Here is a 12607-nt window from a genome sequence, read left to right as displayed (position 1 = left end):
GCTCTTGGGACCTACCTTGGGGTGCTCTTGGGACCTACCTGCTGGGGGTTACTCTTGGGACCTACCTGCTGGGGGTTACTCTTAGGACCTACCTGCTGGGGGGGTTACTCTTAGGACCTACCTGCTGGGGGTACTCTTGGGACCTACCTGCTGGGGGGTACATAGGACCTACCTGCTGGGGGGTACTCTTAGGACCTACCTGCTGGTGGGGTTACTCTTAGGACCTACCTGCTGGGGGGTTGCTCTTGGGACCTACCTGCTGAGGGGTGGTACTCTTGGGACCTTACCTGCTGGGGTACACTTAGGACCTACCTGCTGGGGGGTACTCTTAGGACCTACCTGCTGGGGGGTACACTTGGACCTACCTGCTGGGGTACTCTTAGGACCTACCTGCTGGGGGTTACTCTTAGGACCTACCTGCTGGGGGGTTACCTTAGGACCTACCTGCTGGGGGTACTCTTTGGACCTACCTGCTTGGAGGTTACTCTTAGGACCTACCTGCTGGGGTTACTCTAGGACCTACCTGCTGGGGGGTGCTCTTAGGACTTACCTGCTGGGGGGTTACTCTTGGACCTACCTGCTTGGAGGTTACTCTTGGGACCTACCTGCTGGGGTTACTCAGGACCTACCTGCTGGGGGGTTACTCTTAGGACCTACCTGCTTGGAGGGGTTGCTCTTGGGACCTACCTGCTGGGGGTTGCTCTTAGGACCTACCTGCCTGCGGGGGGTTACTCTTAGGACCTACCTGCTGGGGGTTACTCTTGGGACCTACCTGCTGGGGGTTACTCTTGGGACCTACCTGCTGGGGGTGCTGTTAGGACCTACCTGCTGGGGTGCTCTTAGGACCTTACCTGCTGGAGGGGGTTACTCTTAGGACCTACCTGCTGGGGTACATAGGACCTACCTGCTGGGGGGGTTACTTTTAGGACCTACCTGCTGGGGTCACCGTCACCCTCCTGGTGCCTCCCTCAGCTTTAACTAAGGAAGAAGTAGGGTAAGAGTTTTGTATATATGTGAGGGGAGGAGAGAAGGGAGGAGGGAGTGACAGAAGAGGAGGAGGGGGGAGGGAGGAGAAAGTAAGGGGGGTCTTTCTCTCCTCACTTCCCTCAGGATATTGTCCCAACCACCCCTGTTATATATTGATTATCCCTGAGTCTCACGCTGGTATCACTCTTACGGCCGTCAATATTGACCTGTGCATGTCACTCACTACTGTTACCTTGATCACGCTTACCTAATCTAACCTAACCTACCGTGCCCTAACCTAACCTAACCTAACCTACCGTGCCCTAACCTAAACTAACCTAATCTAACCTGACCTAACCTGACCTAACCTAACCTAGCCTGACCTGACCTGACCTAACCTAGCCTAACCTAACCTAATCTTGATGGTGAAGCCGTTGTGGTGGAGGTGGAGAGTGGAGGGGATGGTTGGAGGGTGGAGGGTGATGGAGGTAATGCTGGTGAGGAATAGTGGGTGAGGGTGGATGTGGGTGGGTGGGTGGGTCAGTTGGTGTGCCTGTGTGGTAGCGTGATCCACCTCAACTGTGGTGGAGGAGCAGTACTGGGCCTCCAGACTCTGAGTGTGGGGAATGGTTATGTGTGTTGGAAAATTCATGTGAAAGTGTTGTGGTATGGAGTGTGGGAGTGAGGGGTAGTGGTGGTGGAGTGGTGGAGGGGGTAGTGGTGGTGGAGTGGTGGAGGGGTGGTGGTGGAGGAGTGGGGTGATGTGGTGGTGGGGATATTGGTGGAGGGTGGGGTGGTGTGGAGGCTGAGGTAGTGGTGGTGGAGTGGTGGGGTAGTGGTGGTGGAGTGGTGGAGGGGGTAGTGGTGGTGGAGGTGGGGTGATGTGGTGGTGAGGGATATTGGTGGAGGAGTGGGGTGGTGTGGAGGCTGAAGGTAGTGGTTGAGGAGGAGGGGGTGGTGGAGGGCCAACTCGGTGGGTCAACACGACGGCGCACTGGTGGCGGGGGGAGGGAGGGGGCCGGGTTGTCCAGGTGAGTCCCGCCAGCGCACCTTCACCGCCAGCACAGCGCTGCCCGCCACCGCCGCCGCCACAACTCCCCCGCCGTCGTCACCTCCGCCACAGCGCCACCAGCCCCTCGCCGCCCCTACCTGCTGAAACATGGTGACAGGTGCGGCAGGTACACAACACAACACCCATGACCTGAGCTGATTCACGCGCACCTCCCCCGGTCACTCCGAGTCTCAGGTCACACCCCGGGAATGTGAACTTTACGGTGACAGGCGGCCAGTCATCCTTCGCCTCAGTGATCATATAGTTTAGTACAGGTGAGGACCTCCAGGTGAGGCCCCAGTGTTGTGATAGTGAAGTGTTGTAGTGGAGGAGGCGCACGTGGCCCCATACTACCACGTGTTGCTCGCTAGTTGAAGACGCCGCCCTCACCACCCACTCACACACCCTCCTTACTAACTACCTAAACCGCTTCCCTCTCCACCCACCTACACGCCGCCTTCACCACCTACCCATACACCACCCTCACCACCCACCCACCCACACGCCGCCTTCACCACCCACCCACACGCCGCCCTCACCACCCACCCCACACCTCACCACCCCACCCCACACACCCCTGCCATTTCTTGCTAAGCGTGAAACTACTGATTCTTGTCACTGTGTTGTCTTGTGAGTCAGGTATGTGCTGAACTACAGTGGCTTACTGGCACACACCTGTAACCACACCACCACACACACACACCCCACCACACCTCCAACACACACCTGTAGCCCACACACCACCACACACACACACCTGTACCCACCACACCTCAACACACACACACCTGTAGCTAACCACACACACACCACCACACACACACACCACCCTTTCCAACACACTGTAGCTAACCACACCACCACCACACACACACCTAAACCACACCACCACACCACCACACACACACCTCCCCAACCACACCTCCAACACACACCTGTAGCTAACCACACCACCACCACACACACACACACCTGTACCCCAACCACACCTCCAACACACACACACCTGTAGCAACCACACCACCACCACACACACACACCTGTACCCAACCACACCTCCAACACACACACCTGTAGCTAACCACACCACCACCACACACACACACCTGTGCCCAACCACCAACACACACACACCACACCACCACACACACACACACACCTGTACTCCAACACACACTCCAGAAGCAACCACACCACTGCCACACACACACACACCTGTACCCAACCACACCTCCAACACACACACCTGCAGGTAACGAAACTTTAAATTTGTAAAGGCAAGAAAATGGTACAATTTCCTGAAAAACTACTGAGAATTTTATGAATAATATCGAATTTTATCTGCAAGTCCCTCGTGACACTTAACACACTCAAGAAACACACTCACTTTAACAACACCACCCCCTCTCACACATACACTTACTCGCGTGAGATAACTATTATATATAAAGTAACAGTCACAGTTCCTCTTCCCTAGTGATAATAACTGTATAATAACTGTATAATAACATAAGTGTAAGTTAAGGATACAGTCGCCACGAATATTCCAAAGGAGATTATCTGTGTTGTAATCAATAGTGAAGTACACCCCTCCCCCGTCTTCCATATCATCTGCTGGTTCACCGCTGCCGATATTGATGCTGTTAATTACCCTCTAAAGGCAACAGGTAATGAAGATCGACATTGTCTGACAGTCAGGTTATCAGGGCGAACGATCTCTTCAACACGAATCGGTTGAAGTATCTCTTGATTATCTTACCTGGTCACGGCATCTCTCTTTTTCTCTCTCTCACACACACACACCCCCTCTCTCTACACTGAGGTCTAGCCAAAGGTTCTCTCTACTGAGGTCTAGTCAAAGGTTCTCTTTACCGAGGTCTGGCCAAAGGTTCTTTCTACCGAGGTCTAGTCAAAGGTTCTTTCTACCGAGGTCTAGTCAAAGGTTCTTTCTACCGAGGTCTAGTCAAAGGTTCTCTTTACCGAGGTCTAGTCAAAGGATCTCTCTACCAAACAAGAATCAAAGTGTCTCTCAGTCAAGTATCAATTAAGGCATCTCTCGGCCAAGGTATCTCTCACTGTCTCTCCCCGTGGTGGTCTTGCACTTGAGGCAGAATAATAATACCCTCTTGGGCAGCAGCAATCAAAACAAACCAGAGCCAAGACCCAGCCAAAGGATCACTCGACCGGGCAAGAACCTCAGGACCTGTGTTGTGAGAACCTCGTCGTGGTCATCAGCAACTCAGGAGCCACCACCGTCACCACCCCCAGCAGTAGCAGTTAGAGGTGTTTGAGTAGACGACGGGATCTGGTTACCACGTATCAACCATCAATAAATATTAACATTATTCGTGTGTATGATAGTGAACTCTTAGCTCAGAAACTTTAATGTACAGTTGTATATAGTAGAGTTATATTCTCTCCGTGAATAGATTTCTTAGTAGAGATAATTATTTTAGAAGTGCAATATATCAACACATCCCAAGTGACTCAGTGAACTCAACCGAGGCCAAATCTAGTGTAAGGATTTGTATTAGTTTAAAAAGACTGTCCCTAGTTGAGGAGTGACACACACACACATATATACGACCTTCCTGTAGCAGACCTCCTAATACCAGCTGAAAGAACAAGACATCAGCCAGACCTTCACCACGACACCGCGACTCCCAGTGCTTCTCCCTCCACGTTTATTTACCTCTGTCGGTGGCCTCCATCTTGTCGGTCTCTAAAGACGACATCATTAAAAAGTTCTTCAACTCTCACCGCCTCCGTCGTCGCCTTCTCGAGAGTGACATAATCCAGGAACTTCACAGACTTTACGAATATCAGCGTCGAGCCCCTAGACAGTGACACGACTTGGGAAGTCCTCGAGGCCTTGTACAGTAAATCTCGACCTCGACCTTGACCTCTTGAAAGTGACGTAATCCAGATACTTCCCAGAGTCTTATCCTTGAAGATGATATACTCCAGAAGGTCCTCGAGTCCTTAACGACCCCCAGCATCACGCCCTTAGCACGTCCCCAGCAGGTCCCACCGTGATCCACAAGACTCCATCACCAACGTCGCCATCATCGTCGTCGTGTCCTTGGAGAGCGACCTTCAGCGCCGCCTGGGGGTGAGTACTGACGTCATTGCCTCCTGTATGTATTCTGACGTAACTCGCCGTCACGTTGGGTGGATTCCTTTCCTTGCCACAATTTGGGGTGAAACTGTCTCAGCCTCCAGCGCGGCCTGAGGTCCATCCCACACTGATGTAGCCGCTACCTAGTGATTGTCTTGTGTAGTGTGTGTGTGTGTGTGTGTGTAGAGTGTGTTCTTGTTGTGTGTGTGTAGAGTGTGTTCTTGTTGTGTGTGTTAAGTAAGTGTTCTTGTTGTACCTGTAAGTAACTTCTGTATCTCGCGTCATGATTGTAAGTATCCTGATTGCATATTTAAGTGTGTTCTAAGTTTATGTTAAGTAACTATGCTAATTGTGCTCACAAGTGCATTTATGTAAAGTGCGTTGTAAGTTATATCGTTTGTATGATATAGACTGTTGAACACACACACACACACACACACACACACACACACACACACACACACACACCCACACACACACACACACACACACACACACACACACACACACACACACACACACACATGACATTAACCTGACATTGCACAAATTCAAACACGTATACAAAAAAAAACATCAATAATGTTGTTTAGGAGAAAGAGATCAAAGAAATACGTCGGGAGGGGAGGAGGGAGGAGGGAAGGGGTGGAGTGACGAGGAGGGGGGATGGGGGAAAGGAAGAGTAAAGGGAATCAGAGAGGAAGAGGGAAGGAGATGGGAGGATGGAGGGTTGAGGGGAAGGAAGGGGGGAGGAAGGGTGAAGGGGGAAGGGGAGGGAAGGAGGGCTGAGTGACAACGCGGGTGGTCAGGTCAGATTAGGTCGCTTGAGACACAGTGAGGTGACATCATGGTTTTCTCTCCCTGTAAAACACGTTGCGACAGGTTTTCATCAGCTGTGTGTGTTGTGTTCCTGTTATGTTCCTGTTATGTTCCTGTTATGTCCCTGTTATGCCCCTGTTGTGTTCCTGTTATGTCCCTGTTATGTCCCTGTTATGTTCCTGTTATGTTCCTGTTATGTTCCTGTTATGTTCCTGTTATGTCCCTGTTATGTTCCTGTTATGTCCCTGTTATGTCCGTGTTGTGTTCCTGTTATGTTCCTGTTATGTTCCTGTTGTGCTCCTGTTATGTTCCTGTTATGTTCCTGTTATGTTCCTTTTGTATTCCTGTTATGTTCCTGTTGTGTTCCTGTTATGTTCCTGTTGTGTTGTGGTAGAGAGAACACTGCAGTAAACACCACCTGTTATAGTAATGAGTGTATGACAATGTATGAAGGTGTATAACAATGAATAACAGTGAATAACAGTGAACAACAATGAAAGGCAACGAATAACAGTGAACAACAATGAATGGCAACGAAAAACAGTGAACAACAATGAATGGCAACGAATAACAGTGAACAAAACTGAATAACAATGAATAACAGTGAACAACAATGAATGGCAACGAATAACAGTGAACAACAATGAATGGCAACGAAAAACAGTGAACATAACTGAATAACAATGAATAACAGTGAATGACAATGAATGAAAATGCATAACAATGTATTACAGTGAATAACAATGTATTACAGTGAATAACAGTGATATTACTCGGTTTTGAAGGATATTACTGGTGTTTGAAGGATATTACTCATTTTTAAAGGATATTACTCGTTTCTAAAGGATATTACTCGTTTTTTCAAGAATATTACTCGTTTTAAAGGATATTACTCGTTTTTTCAAGAATATTACTCGTTTTAAAGGATAGTACTCGTTTTTGAAGGATATTACTCATTTTTAAAGGATATTACTCGTTTCTAAAGGATATTACTCGTTTTTTGAGGATATTACTCGTTTTTTAAGGATATTACTCGTTTTTTAAGGATATTATGTGTTAGTGTGTGTGTGTGTACGCGTTATTGTGTGTGTGTGTGTGTGTGTACGCGTTATTGTGTGTGTGTGTGTGTGTGTGTACGCGTTATTGTGTGTGTGTGTGTGTGTGTGTGTGTGTGGTTAAGGATTCCCATACTATTAATAGAGCCTCTTTAACGACCCAATCACCATACCACTTAACAGCGTTCCTCCTGTCAGCTGTAATTAAAGCTTCCATCAAACTATAGAAAGGTGTAATTAAAACTGTAATGAGAAAGTGTTTGGTGGCTGTGTATGTAGGTATTGTCTGTCTGTCTGTCTGTCTGTCTGTCTGTGTGTGTGTCAGTCTGTGGTCACCTGATGGGTCTATCACACACCTGGAGACGATTTGACCCAGTTTTTTTTTACCTGTCCATCTAATTAGGTGTACGGTACTGTTAACCTAGCCTAACCTAAACAAACCTAACCTAACATAACCTAACTAAGCTTAACCTAACCTAACCTAATCTAACCAAACCTAACCAAACCTAACCTAACATAACCTAACTAAACTTAACCTAACCTAACCAAACCTAACCAAACCTAACCTAACATAACCTAACTAAACTTAACCTAATCTAACCAAACCTAACCAAACCTAACCAAACCTAACCTAACATAACCTAACTAAACTTAACCTAACCTAACCTAATCTAACCTAACCTAACCAAACCTAACCTAACATAACCTAACTAAACTTAACCTAACCTAACCAAACCTAACCAAACCTAACCTAACATAACCTAACTAAACTTAACCTAACCTAACCTAATCTAACCAAAAAGGTCACGTAATCGATATCCTCCTTAATTCCAGGTTATATTAAGGTCATCAGATGTGTACAGGTAAAGTTAAGGTCATATTAATTTATTGTTATCTTAAAAAGTAGGTCAGTCAGTGTGTTTTGGGATGACCTGTAACGACCTGTATCGACCTGTTACTATGATCTGTAACCTTGACCTGTAACAGCCTGTAACGATCTGTAACCTTGATTGTAACAACCTCTAACCTTGACCTGTAACGATCTATAATCTTGACCTGTGACCTTATCCTGTAACGACCTGTAACCTTATCCTGTAACGACCTATAACTTTGGCCTATAACGACCGATAACCTTAACCTGTGACGACCTATAACCCTAACCAACGACCTATAACCCTGACCTTTAACGACCTACAACCTTAACCTCTAACGACCTATAACCCTAACCAACGACCTATAACCCTGACCTTTAACGACCTACAACCTTAACCTCTAACGACCTATAACCCTAACCTGTAACAACCAATAACTTTAACCTCTAACGACCTGTATACTTTACCTTTCAAAAAAAAGCCGACAATTCAAAATATTCTCAAAGAAAAAACTAAAAAAAAAAAATTATACGGTTTAACGATCCAATTCTTTTAACCAGTTAGAAAAAAACACGTAATTTCATCTCAAATTTCATAATGGATCTAAAAGAAAAATATTTGCGCTATAATTAAGTATATTTTTATTGATGGTAATTTGGTCTAGTTATACCCTCGATAATTTCCTATAATTTATGGAACTATTGGGAAGAAATTTTATAGATGATGTCATTAGATTTTTTTTAATTGCAGTTTACTCACATTTACTCATAATTTACTCATAATCTACTCACAATCTACTCACAGCTCCTCACAAGCGACTCACACGTTCTCACAACTCCTCACAATTCCTCACAAGCGACTCACAATTCCTCACAAAATCTCACAACATCTCACAATTCCTCACAAGCGACTCACAATTCCTCACAAGCGACTCACAATTCCTCACAAGCGACTCACAATTCCTCACAAGCGACTCACAATTCCTCCCCTCCCACACGGTCATACACCATGGCGCTACTAGCCTCATGCTGCACCTCCACATGCCTTTAAAAAACGATAAAAGCGCGCCATTAAGTCAGAAACAGGTTGGCAACGGGTTAAAAGGCTGGAACAATAGCCCCACCCCACTCCTACCCCACCCCACTCCTACCCCACCCCACCCTACCCTACCCTACCCCACCCCACTCCACCCCCACTCCTATCCAATCCCATCCCACTCCTATCCCACCCCATCCCTACACCACCCGACCCTACACTGAGACTCTACCTTAACTAGATACGTTCATTTAACACTGAGACTCTACTTTAACTTGATACGTTCATTTAACACTGAGACTCTACCTTAACTAGATACGTTCACTTAACACTAAGACTCTACCTTAACTAGATACGTTCATTTAACACTGAGACTCTACCTTAACTAGATACGTTCATTTAATACTGAGACTCTACCTTAACTAGATACGTTCATTTAACACTGAGACTCTACCTTAACTAGATACGTTCATTTAATACTGAGACTCTACCTTAACTAGATACGTTCACTTAACACTAAGACTCTACCTTAACTAGATACGTTCATTTAACACTGAGACTCTACCTTAACTAGATACGTTCATTTAATACTGAGACTCTACCTTAACTAGATACGTTCATTTAACACTGAGACTCTACCTTAACTAGATACGTTCATTTAATACTGAGACTCTACCTTAACTAGATACGTTCATTTAACACTGAGACTCTACTTTAACTAGATACGTTCACTTAACACTGAGACTCTACCTTAACTAGATACGTTCATTTAACACCGAGACTCTACCTTAACTAGATACGTTCATTTAACACCGAGACTCTACCTTAACTAGATACGTTCATTTAACACCGAGACTCTACCTTAACTAGATACGTTCACTTAACACTGAGACTCTACCTTAACTAGATACGTTCATTTAACACCGAGACTCTACCTTAACTAGATACGTTCACTTAACACTAAGACTCTACCTTAACTAGATACGTTCACTTAACACTGAGACTCTACCTTAACTTCGTTGTTCATTTAACACCGGAACTCTGCCTTAACTAAGATACGTTCACTTAGCACCAGATAAAATTCATATATATAATTAGACAGACAGACAGACAGACAGACAGACAGACAGGAGGTAGAGAGTGATGAGAGAGATAGTGAACATATACGAAATGAACGGAGATAAACAGAGAGAAAGGGAAAAAAATACGTGAGAGAGAGAGAGAGAGAGAGAGAGAGAGAGAGAGAGAGTGCAATATACATCAAGCAAGGAGGGGGGAGGGGGAAGGTCACCTCTGAAATATAGCCCCGCTTATAAGTACATTATATCATGGCGCCTCCCTACAATTGCAGAATCAGGTCACAGTGCCACCCAAGTTCCTTATTTACCACTAGGGGACCTCTTGCCTTCCTTGGGTCTGAGTTCGGGTCTTTGGAATGTGTTGGATAGGGGATTTTTGGGTCTGGTTGGAGTCTTAGTTAGGTCTGGTTGGGTTTTAGTTAGATCTGGTTGAATCTGGTGGGTCTGGTTGGGTCTTAGTTGGGTCTTAGTTGGAGTCTGGTTGGGTCTTAGTTGGGTCTGGTTGGAGTTTAAATTTGGTCTGGTTGGAGTCTGGTGGGTCTGGTTGGGTCTTAGTTGGGTCTTAGTTGGGTCTGGTTGGGTCTTGTTTAGGTCTGGTTAGATCTTAATTGGGTCTGGTTGGAGTCTTAGTTGGATCCTGGTTGGTCTTAGTTAGGTCTGGTTGGGTTTTTTAGTTGGGGTCTGGTTGGGTTTTAGTTGGGTCTGGTTGGGTCTTAATTAGATGCTGGTTGGGTCTTAGTTGGGTCTTAGTTGGGTCTGGTTGGGTCTTAGTTGGGTCTGGTTAGGTCTTAGTTGGGTCTGGTTGGGTCTTAGTTGGGTCTGGTTAGTCTTAGTTGGGTCTGGTTGGGTCTTGTTTGGGTCTGGTTGGGTCTTAGTTGGGTCTGGTTGGGTCTTAGTGGGTCTGGTTGGGTCTTAGTTGGGTCTGGTTGGGTCTTGTTTAAGTCTGGTTGGGTCTTGTTGGGTCTGGGTTTGGGGTCTTCTTGGGTCTGGTTGAGTTCTATTGGGTCTTAATGGCTCGTGGTTGGGTCTGGGTTCTATCATGAGTCACCAGGTCTTAGAGAAATATCCTATCATGGTCTTAGAGAAATATCCTATCATGGTCTTAGAGAAATATCCTATCATGGTCTTAGAGAAATATCCTATCATGGTCTTAGAGAAATATCCTATCATGGTCTTAGAGAAATATCCTATCATGGTCTTAGAGAAATATCCTATCATGGTCTTAGAGAAATATCCTATCATGGTCTTAGAGAAATATCCTATCATGGTCTTAGAGAAATATCCTGCAGGAGAAGGATGAGGTAGGAGGTCAATTAGCGACAAGGATAAGTAGGATCTCGTGTCTAGTTCAGAAGTCAATTAGGTTAAGCTCTTGACGCCCTGGTGACCTGTCTACCCTTCATGTCCCTCCCCCTTAGCCTCCCTTTGCCCTGACCCGCTCCTCCCCGTTTGCCCCGAACCGCTCCTCCCCGTTTGCCCCGCCCCGACCCTCCTCCTTTGCCCCTACCTGCTCCTCCCGCTTTGCTTCACCCCGACCCTCCTCCCTTTGCCCCACCCTGCTCCTCCCCCTTTGCCCCGTCCCACCCCGCCACCCACTGATTTGGCACCTGGGACCTAACCTAACCTAACCTAACATAACCTAACCAAAACAGGTGAGAGAAGACAGGTGTGGACAGCCATCACTATCACGTCAGAGTAATAATGATATAACCCCGCGGCTGCTTACCTAAAATCCCGGGTTATTTTTCGTAAACATTCCTTCTTATTTATTAATTTTGGTTAAGAATAAAGCATAAAAACAGGTATTAAGATAAAGAGGAAGAGAGAAGGAAGAGGAGAAGAAGAGGTGGAGGAGGCAAGACCACAGTAACAGTTATTATTTCCCTATTATATAAACTTTATCGTATACTATAAAATAATAAAATTCCTTATTCGTGTGGTTATTATATCGATATATTTTAATTACAGCTAAAAATACAGCTCTAGGATGCATATTATACAGCAAAATAAGTGGCCAGAATACAGGGTGACATTACACAATCTCCGTAATGTAACCCTGAACGATGGTATTAAGTCGACCATTCTGTTACGGGTAAATCAACAAGTATTTATCTTAATTTCGGGTAGAATACAGTTGTTAGATACATAATTACAGCGGTATAAGGGAGAATGATAATAAAATACACAATTACAGCTGTAGTAGGGATGATAACGAGAAGGCATCACTACGCAATCTGTCTTATGCAGCAGGTGATGGACGGGCGAGTGTAAGTGTGTGTGTTCAGGGCTCCTACACGCACACACACACGCACACACACACACACACACACACACACACACACACACACACGATGCATAAAATAAAAAGAAGATAAAGATAAAAGAATAGAATAAAGGAGAAAGGAAGAGACCGAATATTATCCTCCATTTATATAAAAAATATATATATATTTCCCGCCTTAGATAGAGACCCTGAATATAAAGCATTATTTATTTATTTATTTATTGAGTATGATGATTTAATCCCTTGAGTACGATGACTTAAAATTGAGTACGATGGCTTAACACCTTGAGTACAGTGACTTAATCTTCTTGAACGTGTGATTGGAAAC

The 12607-nt window shown here is 45.7% G+C and overlaps 1 protein-coding gene across 3 annotated transcripts in view; it reads left to right on the top strand.

Annotated features, from left to right (window-relative positions):
* Positions 1–2015: 2015 nt before the first annotated feature.
* Positions 2016–12607, top strand: part of LOC121860977 — a 97958-nt gene continuing 87366 nt past the window's right edge. Inside the window, exons 1-3 of one of the 3 annotated variants that reach the window (XM_042358398.1) lie at positions 2036–2135; positions 3678–3932; positions 3987–5129. The gene's annotated coding sequence lies outside the window, so the exon portion shown is untranslated. Of the gene's footprint in view, positions 2136–3677; positions 5130–12607 lie in introns of all 3 variants that reach the window. The other 2 variants (XM_042358399.1, XM_042358397.1) reach the window with 2 other exon arrangements.

The sequence above is a fragment of the Homarus americanus genome, unplaced genomic scaffold (assembly GCF_018991925.1).
Source record: "Homarus americanus isolate GMGI-L3 unplaced genomic scaffold, GMGI_Hamer_2.0 scaffold52806, whole genome shotgun sequence".
Classification (NCBI taxonomy): Eukaryota; Metazoa; Arthropoda; class Malacostraca; order Decapoda; family Nephropidae; genus Homarus; species Homarus americanus.
Note: the sequence above shows the minus strand (reverse complement) of the source record. Positions and strands in the feature narration are given on the sequence as shown.